This window comes from Rhagoletis zephyria, unplaced genomic scaffold, assembly GCF_001687245.7.
Source record: "Rhagoletis zephyria isolate East Lansing unplaced genomic scaffold, Rhagoletis_zephyria_1.1 Rzeph_scaffold_00276, whole genome shotgun sequence".
Taxonomy (NCBI): Eukaryota; Metazoa; Arthropoda; class Insecta; order Diptera; family Tephritidae; genus Rhagoletis; species Rhagoletis zephyria.
The window spans coordinates 1-6,136 of record NW_016157360.1 but is presented as its reverse complement, the minus strand read 5'-3'; positions in this window follow the sequence as shown (position 1 = coordinate 6,136).

Below are 6,136 nucleotides of genomic sequence, written 5' to 3'. Positions count from 1 at the left end.
CAAATACATAGTTTAGGAAGAGCCTGCCTGAAACTATACAAAAAAGCAAATATGGAAATGAATGTATAGAATTGACAACAACAACCACGCTGTCGAGTTTAAATAGCGGCAAATCAGCTGCACTTGATAGTAGTTGGTTGAATAAGGAAAATGAATTAGCAACAAGAGTTTACGGGATGTACATAGCTCAGGGGTTAATGCTTCTGACTTTGAACATCGAATGCGCAGGTTCGATCCCTGCTGAAGTCTAGAAAAAAGAAGTCTGATGAAGAGATGTGGTGATCTCCGAAATAGATGCTATGACTTCTACCGCTTAGACTTTGTTGCTTTTTCATTTTTTCCTAATAAACAATCGTGGTACAAAGCTCAATAAAAAATAAAAAAAAGAAAATAAAAAAAAAAAAATATTAAAAATTAAATGATAGCGGTTTGGAAGTCTAATAAGTGTTTTGTTGAAATAATATTTATAACAATGTAAGTCCTTACTCAAATTAGCTGCTTATGTGTAAATTTAAGTTGTTATTTCAAAACTTTAGGGGAAAACAAAAACTCCAAGCAAGAGCTAATTTTAGTTCAATTCATGGAATCTCATCCAAATCTGGCAAAGAATTTTTCGAAGGGCGACAGAGTTGCTGTTGAAGAAATATGGAAGGAATTGACCACATTGCTGAATGCAGAACGGCCTCCCTAGAAGAACGTTAATGGATAGAAAAAAGCAAGTTCTATTTAATCAAGTATTAAAATGAATGTAAGTTAAGCTGTTTTTCTAGATATGGTCTGACTGGAAGGCATGCATCCGTAAAAAGGTTGACCATAACAATTTGGAATCCAGGACAATAGGAGGTGGCCCCTTTAATAAACATGTATTAACGCCCAACGAAGAATGTGTTGCCAGAACTTGCGGAATTTTCGTGGCTGTGGGGAGCATTAATCATTCCAGAAGTTTTGGAGCCGAAGAAAGCTGCATCGCCAGTGAGTCGGAGGAAGAACGTCCGCAAACAAGTAGGGAAGCCGTGGCTACCCCGAGAGCAGCAAAAAGGCCACGAGCCTCCGAAACACAAGACTGGCTCCAGACATGCATGCCAACACAAGCCTCTTGCATGGAAAGAATTTCAACCAGGTTGGATGACGTTTGCAAAAGCCACCAAAAAATTGCAAAATCGCATGAAGGGGAAAGGGACGATATTCGACGACTTTGTCTTGCTGTTGAAAAGCAAAATGAGTTGATGGCAGAGCAAAATCGGTTGAAAGCGCAAAGCTTGGAGGAAAAAAGAACGCATCACATCAGAATGGAGCAGTTGCAACATGAAAAATTTAAAATAAAAATGAAAATGCTTGAGACAGAGTCGTCAAAGTGAATTCAAACTCCATATCGACACCTGAGTGGAAGATCGACCTATCTCGGCAGCCAGTTCGAAAACGCCCTATCTCAGAAAACTTTTCAAGAACGCCCTGCTTCATAAAATGATTGAAGAACGCACTATTTCAGAATTTTATTGAAACACTCCCTATACGAATTTTTTTGAACAACACCCTATTTGAGAATTCGGTTCAAAAATGCCCGATCTCAGCACATTTTCAATATATTTTCAGCTGAGATAAGGTGTTTCTGAACCGAATTTTGAGGTAGGGCGTTCTTCAACCAAATTCTGAGATAAGGTGTTTTTCAATAAAATTCTATAATGGTATTCAATACAATACCATTATAAACGGGGCACAATAGACTAGAGGTCACATCTCCTGGTAAACCTTAAACTTACTGGCCCACCGATATAAAGAAGATACCAGACCTAATAGATTTCGCTATTACAAGAAACATATACAGAAATAACATAACAGCAGAAACTATACCTGAACTATCATCCGATCACTCCCCTATATTAATAAAACTATATGAACAGACCCAAAATATCGAGATTGAGCCTCGTCTAACTTCAAATAACACCAACTGGCTTAAATATAAAAAGTACATCAGTAGTCACCTTAAATTAAACGCTGCACTTAACTGCGAGCGTGATATAGACTCACTTGTTGAACATTTTAAAGAAACCTTTACTTCAGCCGCTGGCCTGGCAACACCAAATCAAGTGCAAATACCACCTACGCATACATCAGTTACAAATACCGAAATAGAAAAACTTGTGGCAGAAAAGCGGCGCCTAAGAAGACAGTGGCAGAGCCATCGCTCACCAACCTCACAGCTACTCTATAAAGCTGCCAGTAGAAAACTTAAACAAGTACTCAAACGTGCAGAGGACCGCAACTTGCAAAGGTACATTAAGAAGCTTTCCCCGAATTCTACTGAAAGATACTCTCTATGGAAATCGCTAAAATACTTCAAACCACCAGTGGCTACAGAAATGCCAATTAGGAACCAATGTGGAACCTGGGCTCGTAGTGAGCAGGAGAGAGCCGAGGGTTTTTCACACCATTTAAAGAATGTGTTTCAGCCAAACTGTCCAACGAACAACTTCAGGCTGCCACGGCTAACCAAAAATACAAATGAGCTATACACACCTAGCAAGACGAACTCTTTAGAAGTAAAAGCTAAGGTAAAGCAGCTTAATCCAAAGAAATCGCCGGGTGCTGATTTTATAACTCCGAAAATGCTAATAGATCTACCGAATGTTGCACTAGCAATTCTTTCTGACCTTTTCAACGCTATCCTCAAATTCGGTTACTTTCCGAAATCGTGGAAAAGGTCGAACATAATCATGATAGCCAAACCTGGAAAAGACGCAACACAGCCGTCCTCATACAGACCAATAAGCTTACTGCCCCGTCTTTCCAAAGTATTCGAAAAAGTACTCCTATCAAAGATATCTCCCTTTCTCCATGAACGCAATTTAATAACAGCACACCAATTTGGCTTCCGAGAAAAACAAGGTACAATTGAACAAGTTAATCGAATTAGAAATGAAATCAGAAGGACATTTATTTATTTATTTATTTGGTCTACAGAAAAATGTTTTCTTACAGACAAATGAGAATAGAACATTTAGATACATAGTAATTTATAATAATAATAATAATAGTAATAACAGCATAAAATAGCAGGTTTGGTAGCTGGCGAGGCCTAGTCTTCAGTCTACTTTTGTGTGCGGCGGGTGGAAAGACCTAGTTTCCGCTCCGCGCTGCGGACAGGCTGTTGATCAAGGTCGGTAAGGCCGGGTTTCCGATCCTTGTTCCCGAAGACATTACTTTGTATGTGTGGCAGGCGGAAAGCTCTGGTTTCCGCTCCGCGCTATGAACAAGCTGTTGCACATGGTCGGAAAGAACGAGTTTCCGATCCATGTTCCCGAAGTCATTACTTTGAATGCGTGGCAGGCGGAAAGCTCTAGTTTCCGCTCCGCACTGTGGACAAGCTGTTCAGCATGGTCGGAAAGAACGAGTTTCCGATCCGTGTTCCCGAAGTCATTACTTTGAGTGTGTGGCAGGCGGAAAGCTCTAGTTTCCGCTCCGCGCTGTGGACAAGCTATTGATCATGGTCGGAAAGGCCGAGTTTCCGATCCATGCTCGTATTATCTAACGCGGTCGCGAAAATATACGAAGCCGATTACAGTTGTACTAAGCAGTCATAGATATTGTGTAATTTATCGTTCCCGGTTAAAGATATTAATTTATTTAGTTACAAAAAAGCGATTCACGTTTACGTTTACCTCATAAACTGAACAGAAATACAGTTCACCAGCTGGACGATAAGGTGCAATGTAAGGGTTTTCATGTTATTTATTCAAAATCTCAAGTAAGGTTTTCTTAATGGTAAAATGTGAGTCGGAGGTGTCAAAATAGTCGTAATGCTTATTAAAGTCCTGGCATAGGCAACGAAAATCATCATGCATTCCAAAATTTGTTCTACAAATAGTTAACTTAATGGGCTTGTAATGTCTAGAAGGCCTAGAAGGAATATAAAACGTGATCTGGTTCAGTAGAAAGGGACTATTGACCATCCCGTTCAAGATCTTAATCATGAACAAAACCCCGAGAATCTCTCTACGGCTGTGCAGCGTTCGCAAATTTATGAGGTTCAAGCAGCTTTTGTACGGTGGGAGATTTAATGTCGAATCCCAAGGCAAATTATTTAATGCGAATAATAAGAATTGTTTCTGCACCGACTCGAGTCTGTCAGAGTGCGTTTGATATCTAGGGTTCCATACGACGGACCCGTATTCTAAGATCGGCCTGACTAGGGAGGTGAAGAGAGCTTTAGTGACATAAGGATCCCTGAATTCTTTAGCCCAACGTTTGATGACAGCCCAGACGCCCTTGGCTCTTTTAACTTAAGAGTTTACATGGGACTTGAATTCAAGCTTAGAGTCCCTGGTTACGCCTAGATCGATGAAATTAGTTACCTGATCAAAACTATGTTCAAAAATGTGCTAGCTATATGATTGAAAGGGTTTTCTAGAGAAACACACAAATTTACAATTTTGCAAGTTAAGTGACATAGAATTTACTTCGCACCATTTAAACACATTACTAAGGTCCACCTGTAATTGTTTCCTGTCTCCTGGGGCACCAATGAACTTAAATAACTTAACGTCGTCTGCGTACATTAAGCAATTCGAATACTTCAAAATATTTGGAAGATCGTTGATGAATAAAATAAACAGAAGGGGACCAAGGTGGCTACCTTGAGGTACACCTGGCGTCACATAAATTACACGAGATGAACCTTTTTTAAAGATAACCCTCTGTTTCCTGCCAATTAAATAAGAAGAAAGCCAGCGCATCAGGATTGGAGGGAAACCAATTTTATCAAGTTTGTATATTAGAGTTGAATGAGATACTTTATCAAAAGCCTTGCTGAAATCTGTGTAAATAACGTCAGTTTGATAATTACTTTTGAAACCATTGTTCACATATGTAGTGAATTCAAGAAGGTTTGATACAGTTGATTTACCTTTACAAAAGCGTGATACATCGATAACGGGTGTTATGGAATAAGATAGTTCTTCCGTAACGATTTCTTCAAATAATTTAGGAATGGCATACAGCTTAGCGATTCCCCTATAATTCGCAATATTCGACCTGCTTCCATTTTTATAAAGCGGCAAGATATACAACTCCTTCCACAATGCACTTAAAGTCTTTAAATGCATCTTCATAGCGCTTAAACTTTTCGTTTAGAAGTTTTAACTCCTTACCCAACTCCTGGAAGCCACTTCTGGCGCTCCTAAACATTTTAGAAAGCTCAACTTCGGTTGATCTGCACTTGGGGCAAGACACACAACCAACACGCAACGCAACGCTCTAAGTTGTTTTTATACCCGAGCGCACTTGTGCACAAGAGTATATTAATTTTGTTCAAATAACGGTTGTTTGTAACAGCCAAAACGAATCGAGATAGATATAGACAAATGTATACATAAATGATCAGGATGAAAAAAGAAATCGATTAAGCCATGTCTGTCTGTCCGTCCGTCTGTCCGTGTACACGATAACTCGAGCAAAAATTGAGATATCTCAACGAAACTTGGTATGTAAGTTTCCCTTAATCCAAGGTAGGTTGGTATTGAAAATGGGCGAAATCGGACTGTAACCATTTCCCACTTTCCATATAACGGTAATTTCCAGAAATACGAAAACTGCGATATTTTAGTAACTACTGAAGATAATTCACTCAAAATTGATATTTTCAATAATTTTTAGACGAAAAATAAGAATATTATACATTTTTGGAAAATGGGCGTAGCCACGCCCACTTATGGTTACATGTGTATATCTTGGTAACCGCTGCACCAATTAACCGCTGCATCCCATATAACGGTAATTTAGAGAAATACAAAATCTTCGATAAATCAGTAAATATTGAAGCTAATTTATTCAAAATTGATGTTTGCAACAATTCTTTACCAAGAAATACGCTTATAGTAAAATTTTGTAAAATGGGCGTGGCACCGCCCACTTATGATCACATATATGTATATCGGTAACCGTTCTACCAATTTGTACCAAACTCGGTATGGTTATTGTACTTGCCACATATAAGCAAAGCGTTGAAAATTATTGAAATCGGACTAAATTACGGCCGCTTTTCATATAACGGTAAATTTCAGAAATGCTTGAAACTTCAATATTTCGAAATTTAAGGACGCTAATTTACTCAAAATTGATACACCCCGGCTTACCATCT